Source organism: Chinchilla lanigera, unplaced genomic scaffold (assembly GCF_000276665.1).
Source record: "Chinchilla lanigera isolate Chin_1 unplaced genomic scaffold, ChiLan1.0 scaffold00017, whole genome shotgun sequence".
Lineage (NCBI taxonomy): Eukaryota > Metazoa > Chordata > Mammalia > Rodentia > Chinchillidae > Chinchilla > Chinchilla lanigera.
Window position 1 is genome coordinate 22,550,529 of NW_004955418.1, and position 7,642 is coordinate 22,558,170.

General features: G+C 43.7%; 1 protein-coding gene across 5 annotated transcripts in view; it reads left to right on the top strand.

Annotated features, from left to right (window-relative positions):
* The window catches only part of Mef2c (myocyte enhancer factor 2C), a 164,047-nt gene that overhangs the window by 13,141 nt on the left and 143,264 nt on the right, over positions 1–7,642 (top strand). For 2 of the 5 annotated variants that reach the window (XM_005382286.2, XM_013512976.1), the window contains exon 2: positions 3,650–3,743. The gene's annotated coding sequence lies outside the window, so the exon portion shown is untranslated. Of the gene's footprint in view, positions 1–3,649; positions 3,744–6,622; positions 6,645–6,856; positions 6,930–7,642 lie in introns of those variants that run through there. The other 3 variants (XM_013512975.1, XM_013512977.1, XM_013512978.1) reach the window with 3 other exon arrangements.

The following is a 7,642-nucleotide window of genomic DNA, read 5'->3' on the forward strand; positions in this document are numbered from 1 at the left end:
CTTTGCTAACAATTTTCACCTTGAGTAACCGTTTTCCTGACTTTAAGACTGCTTTTTAGATCTTATTTTAAAAGAATAAGTAGAAGTAAGCAAAAACGTTATTGCAAGTAGCCCTAGAAAAGGCATTATACGACTCTATGACACTACCCAGTCATTCTTTGTAAGTTTAAGAGACAGTATTATTTCCTGTGCACATTATTCCTTATTAAATGAGATTTCCTCCTGGAAGAATGCTCAGAATTTTCACTTGCAAAACAGTGCTCCTGCCTAAAATCTTCCCTCAGGCCACCTTTCTATGGACTTTGCCTCGCCAACTCCAAGCAAGGTGCTCTGGTCTTATACAAAGTCTACTGGACTCTGTCATGAATCCACTCTGCTTATCGAAGTTATAGTGTGACTTCGAGGACCTCACTTAACTTCTCTGGGCCTGACTTCTCTTCCCTGTAAAAAATTAGGTGCTTGTGTGAGGTGGTCCCCAGAATCTTTTTCAGCAGGAAGATATGGAAATCATAACTTAGAAACTTTCAGACCAGTGCCAGGTGATAAAAATGCAGATTGTCCTAAAATTTGCCTGGTATCAATAATAAAGCAATTACTATTCCTCTCCTTCCTTCCTTCCTTCCTTCCTTCCTTCCTTCCTTCCTTCCTTCCTTCCTTTTCTTTCTTCACTTCCTTCCTTTCTCCCCCCTCCCTCCTTTACTCCTTCCCCTTCTGACTGTATAACGGTGTCCTCCAATAGAACTTTATCTGATGATGGAGTGGTCAACGTCTTTCTATCTGATAAGGTAGCCACCAGCCACATGTAGCAACTGAGCACTTGAAATGTGGTTGATGTAACTGAAGAACTGAGTTTTTATTTTATTTTATTTTAAGTTGGAAGAACCACAAGTGGCTAACACCTACCATATTGGTAGCAGTTTACGGTTTCAAGAATAGAGTAGCAGAGACATGTTTTAGCTTTTGATGTATTCGGCCGTGTACTGTACAATACCTTTGGAGCGTTGATCTTTCCACGTATTTGGCTCCCTTGCTATGACTGAGACAAATCCAACACCACAGGCATCTACATTTCGTGATGGCATTTTTGTAAAAGATCCTGGCGCTGCTTCTGCATGCTGGTAAATAAAGGGGGCACAAGCGGAAAGGAAGTTTTGGTTTGGTTTGGTGTGTGTTCTTCCTAGGAGCTCTCATCTCCTACTTTGCGGCTTTCCCCCAGCGAAGAATCTCACGTATCTACAGAGGTCCTTAACTACTAAAGCTATTGGCTGCCTGTTAGCTTTTGCTGTTGTTTAAATAATTCTGTTGCTTCTGACAGATTAAACTCCAACTCTGGGCCCTATCATTGTGCTGGTCTGACAGGTCAAAAGCCCAAGGGTGTGGCTCAGGGCCGAGCAGGGACTGGACCTTTCGCTCTGGGCTGGCCTAGAGGAGGGCCTAGAGCCACTGCGCAGCCCAGGGCTTCGTGCATTGTGAGTGGCTTCCTTTCACGTGGCCTGTCGTGCCGATGGAGGTTGCCAGAAGCACATCGCCAGCTCTTTGAGATCAACCTTCGGGAAGTAGTTCTAGGATCCGCAAACCAGGCTAGCAGGGCAACACCCACACCACCGCCGGTTTCCAAAGCCCACCCACTGCCGCTGCACCATCTACCAAGCCCCACAGCCCGACTTTCCTCCCCGAGGTTACATCCCCGCCCTGGAATCAGACATCGGCTGGCAGTCCCTCCTCCTGCGCGGCACCCCGCCCTGCAGGTCCCGGGCCATGGCCGAGCGTATAGCCTCTGCGCCCAGGCGCACGCACGCGGCGCGCTCGCCCTACAGGGCGGCCTCGGACTCCACAGAGCGCCAGGGACCGCGCCCCGAGCGGAGCTCATCCACCCGCGGGAAAAGAGGGAGAGGCGGGCAGAGAAATGAGGCGCTAGGTGGTGAGAGCAGGGGCGAAGGGGAAGACCCGCAACAACTGGGTGGTGTTTGCGGAAGGTGCGCTTCCCCAGAACGCTAAGCAGCGCGGATCCCCTTGGCACACACAATCTGCCTGAGGGATTGCTGCTGCCTGCGATCAATAACTTAGCCAAGTGGCTGTTGAAACCGGAGGCGTCCCTCGTCTGGCTCTGTAAGGGGCCGTGCGGACAGAATCTTCCGCTTCCCGAACAAAGAAGTGGGCACCCTGAGGCCGAAGGAGAGTTTTGACCCTACACCTCCACCCTGACCCTGGGTGATCAGGCACCGGCATAGTAAGGTGTCTTTAAAATGAAGGTTTGAAAGGGGAAGTGTAAAAATCCATTCCTTGAATTTCAGGTTTCTATGCTAGTTCAAGACATTGAATAGAATTAGGGTTCTAACAGACATTTAGCAAATTTGTAAGTAAAACCCCATTAAATTTAGCTGTACGTGTGGACGCTTTTGAATGAGCCGCACATTCTCAAGCAGATTACTGAGCAAGCCTTATTTGGACATCCTGATAGAGGATAAGGAAGAAATATGTCATAATATGTAATGGCATTTTTAAAAGCCTTAACATATCTCTAAGACATTATTTCATGAAGATTGCATTTCTGCAAGGTGAAAGGCCCTGGGAAATTTGTATCATGACTCCCACTTAATAAATGGCTGCAAAGCCAAGGGAATTGGCCAGGTGGCGAGGTCCTGGCTAAGAAATCAAGTCTGGATCAACCCACTGTGGGCCGAGCCAGTGCTTTTCCAAAGACAACTAAAAACCTCTTAAATAAAACTGGCCAGGATTACTCATTTCTCTTTAAAGCTGAAGCAAGTTAGTGAGAACAGGCCTTATAGATAACCTCAAAGAAGAGGTTTTATAAAAAGGATTCCACTATGAAGTCCTCCTGCTAATACAAATGGGAAAATGGATGTTGACCATCCTGGTCTGCTAAGTCCCGAGGTTGCTTCTGTTTGTGAACTAGTCTCCATCTGAAGCCAAGGAAAGATTCACTTGCGTCCTCATAGTCATGGTAAGCTAGTTTAAAACAGAGGCTGGAGTACAGGAACATCTGTTTGTGCTCAGTTACAGTTAAAGACTGCTTGGAAGGATAAGGTACTGTTAGGAATAGGATTCATAAATGGTCCTGAATCCATATCATTAATCCCAAAGTGTTTTAAATTGGGCTTTAAGCTACACATACATAGAATGAGCGTTTTCAGCAATTTAAATTACATTGCAAATATTGCCCAATTTGACCAATTTTGGTGGCTTGAGAAGGGAAAGATTTGCCTTTTCCACCTTGTAATTCTTATCAGATTTGAAATTAAAGGCACAAAAATAAAATTGAGTACAGGGTCCTTCGATATGAGATCAAAGATGTGGTTGAACTTTTCCTTGAAATAGCAAATACTTTACATATCCCAGATTCTCAATCACAAACGGGCCACATGCTGTATATTCTGTTTGGACTAAAGCTGCGCTTAGAGAATTTTTGTAATTTAGATATATGGCACTATTTATTTTGAATGATTGTCAGTATTACCATAATCACTTTAATTCTTTCAATTCAATACATACTGGTGCGGTGGTTTGAAATCAATATTAATGTTATTTTGGATGACAATTTTAGAAATAAATCTACTTACATGTACTTGAATGTCAGCTTTGAAAAAAATATAACCATCTACTTTTTCTGTACTTAACACATTTTAAGGTGCCAAAGAGTTGTAAACTGTGAAGTAACTCCTATGAAGAGATGAAGTAAAGAATGGAAAACAAATGATGGTAGCAGCAGAGAAGGGTATGTGGTGAGTGCTTACATTTATTTTATCAACTACCAAGAAGATATCATAAAGGTAAAAATGCCAAATCTTTTGTCTTTAGGTATTTTAAAGCTTAGATGTATAGAACCGTGATAAGCAGTTAAATCACCATTGTGTACTTTACATTACAAGCAGTGTCAGGCCATTCTGCCTAATGCTTCTGTCACTTTTCCGGGCCTACCATTTTAGGTATCTCTTACAATTAATTCATTTGCCCAAAAGTCATGCAACTACAAAAAGATTTAAATCTGCTTAATGCTCTAGAATTTGTATCTTACTCTGTTTTTAGATTATTTTTTTTCCTCTGAACTTTCATGTTCAATTATGTTTGTGTTGAAAGTGTTCTGGCTGAAGTATAAATACTATACAGTTGAATAATCTTTAGGGGTAGATTAATCTATAGCCTTTCTTCATCGCAGGGTGAGTTGCTGTGGCAACCGCCCCAGCTCACTTTAAAATAATTTTTTAAAGCTCACTTCAAGAGCTACACCCAGCGTGGGCCAGGCTTAAAAGCAGGCAGACCCAGTGCACAGGGCTTTGGTAGACTGCTGCTTTAATGTAGGGAAGTAGCCAAGGGAGCAGGGCAGAGTGAGATGCTATGCAACAGAATAGAAATTGGAATATTAGCTTTCCCTAGAGCTGAAATCCCAAGGATCATGTCCTCTGTAACTTCTTTGGACTTTAATTAAATAGATTGCTAAACATAATTCTTTTGGGGAAAAATAAAGTAATGTATATTTACATTAAGGATAATGCACTTAGATAATTACTTAATGAAAGAAATATTTTGTGAGTACACACCCACCCCCCACACATACACATACACACACAGAGCTGGTTTAATAATACATCAATGCCAGACACCATTTTTTAAAAGGGAAAGTCATCTTTTCTTTAACTGGATAGACTTCTAGCTTTCAATTGGTTGAAAAGGTATAATCATTTACTATTTTCTAAGCAAAGAACTGGGATAGACTTTAGAGCTCATTTAACACTTAAGCAAACAGCAGTCTGGGAAGAACACATCCAGTAGTAAGACACAAATCTTGAACCAGCTTAGAGAGAGAGGTCTCCTAACACTTCTGAGACAAGTTCCTCTCTACACGAGAAAACATTCTGATCATAGCCAAGAACAGTTAGGTAGCAAGGATCTGAGTGATTTGGGTAAAAACAAATAAAACCCAGAGGTATTTAAAGAAGAATACAAGGCACAGTCTGGGTTCACTATTTTGTGGATTACCCATGAAAAACTTTAAATCTAGGTGACTTGTCTATTGTATACTTCTACTTAACCTCTTCTGTTCCGCTTCAACTGTAAAAGCTTATGGGAAGGAAACTAATGCTAATATTAACTTAGGTCACACATAATCAAGAAGCTAAATCTGCAAAGGGGAAAATTTGTATTTTAAAAGGCCAACTGTGATACGTTCCAGATCCAAATTATTTTCAAATTATCCACAGTGTGGGGCTGTGCATACTTGGGAATGCTTTCACTATCACTGATAGATAATAATGGGGATGTTGTAATGTTTAGTATTAAATAATTCTCTAAAATAAGTAAAGGTAAAATAAAAAGAGTTTCTTTTCAAGGGGATATAAATCTAAAAGTAAAGTGTACTCTGGTAAATAGAAATTTCCTCTATTACCCATCAAAAAGTAGTATGATTGAAATTTGTGTACTGGCTATGTGTGGTCATGTAAAAGAGTCTGTTACAACTCATTTGCTAAGCTCAAACATTATGGCATTAATCTCAGATGATCCTAAAATTGTTTGCTTTGTCATGACCTTTGTGAACCTTGAAAAACCTTAGATGTATTTCATTTTTAACATCTCATACAGACATAATGTAGTGTCCAAAAGTCTATGCACCTTTAAGTTTTGAGATTGTTTTTTAAGACATTTTGAGCAAAAATATGATATAGTTGTTCTCTGCCATATATTATTAAAATGAACTCCTGCTTGTAGCAGACCTGCCATATGAAAAACAAACACAATATATTAGGTCAATACAATTTATTAGACAGTCATCTGCAAAAAATAATCCTATTTCAGGTGGTTTTTGCCTTGTGACGGTTTGCCAGGGATTGTTCCTAGCTGTGCTGATAGCCAGAGTGGTAATAAGCCAGAAGCTTAAAGAGTGTTTAGATCTAGTTGGAGCTGCCTGCAAAATAAACCTTCTCTTTTCAAGTGAAGCCTTGGCAGGGTGCGTGTAATTTGCGCCCCCTCTTCTGAGAGCAGCTAACATCACATAGACCCCAGGATGAAGCGGGAGGCTTTTTGAACCACATTATCCTCATGCTTCAGAACAGCGCCTGGAAGCCTACTGAAGAACTAAACAGGAAATGCAACTAGTCACCGGGTTAAACACACAGCGCTGAAAGGAATTGTTTTTTTTAAAGAGGAAATATCTTTAATTAGCTAGATACTTCAGTATACTATTATTGTCTGCTCCTGTACATTCAATGTTTTTGTGTCCCCTATAAATTTTTCCTCCTTCCTTTCACAATAGGAATAAAACTTCATCTGGCGTAAACCCTTTACATAATCTACAATTCTACTGGTATGCAATCTTTCTTTTGTTAATGAGCAGTATACCGCTTGATATTTTTCCTCTTTGGCTTTCTGGGGTGTGTGGTAATTGGCCAGAGCAGGGAGGTGCCCAGCCTCTTAGCAACTTTTCCTCAATATTGAATATTAACCTATATTCTTGGTAAGGAAAAGAGTTCACTGTGCTTAAGCCCTAACCTCAGTATCCGTCCTTATCAGTCGCTATTTCTGCTTCCTGTGCCGCTGAAACTCTTCAGGATAAGCGCAGTCATCAGCTATCAGCTCGGGTCGCCTAATGCGTTTGGGAAGTTGGCTTGGTTTACATGTGAAGGACCTGGGTAAAGTCCAGTAAGGTGTGGGAGAGATAGAGTGGGAGGGAGGGGAGGGTGGATCTCCGAGGAAGCTGCCGCCTCGGTAAATATTTCCAAACTGATTAGGAAGTTCGCGGCCCCGCGATGGAGTCGAGATTTCACCTACTGGTGATTCTGTGAGTGTTCGTGCAGGACGAACCCCCGGGGCACCTTTGGGCTCCGGCTGCGCCTCCCGGCCGAGTACGGCGCGTTCGGGGCGTGCGGGGACAGCGCGGACCCGAGCCGCAGGCGGCCGCGCCGGGGCTTCTCCGCGTGAGTAGCGGGAGCGCACGGACCGCGGGGAGCGAAGCGGCGAGCGCGCATCCAGGGGCGGGAGTCGCGGGAGCAACTATTGGGGTCGCGCTCCGATTGGTCAGAGGACAGATCCCGACTTGGGAAGGACTTTCCGCCGCGGCTCGCACGTCCCCGGGGAGCCAGGCGGGTCCTCTCCGAGCGTCCCCGGCGGCGGGCGGGGAGAGGAGCCGGGGGCCGCCGGGAGCCGTGTTGTCTTCATTTCGTGCAATAAAGAATTGTCATTAGGTTTGCGTATGGCATGTGCCATTACCCCACCGTAAAACTAAAATTAGCAAAATGTCAGGAATGGCAAGATTGATTCACCAAGATGCAATTATCATTTAAAAGTGCTTGATTGAGGTACTGATGTTCAGTGATTTATTCTGCATACCATATACATAATTAAAGTAGTGTAGTGGAGTAATTTATCAATCTAGTTGAGACTGGAGGGGTGAGGGGGGAGCTGCTGTATGTTTGTTTTATTAAAATGCTCCGAGGTCTGGTCCCGCCCCCCTTTTGCAAGAGTGAAACTGATGATTTCTCCAGCTCCGAGAGGGAGAGTCAAAGGTTTGGGATCGTGGGGGAGCGAGCCGGGAGGAGAAGGCGGCGCGGGGCGGGGGCGAGCGCGGAAGACAATCCCGCTGGGGCGCAGAGGCCCGGCGCGGAGGGCGCGCGGCTGCAGCCCAGCCCGG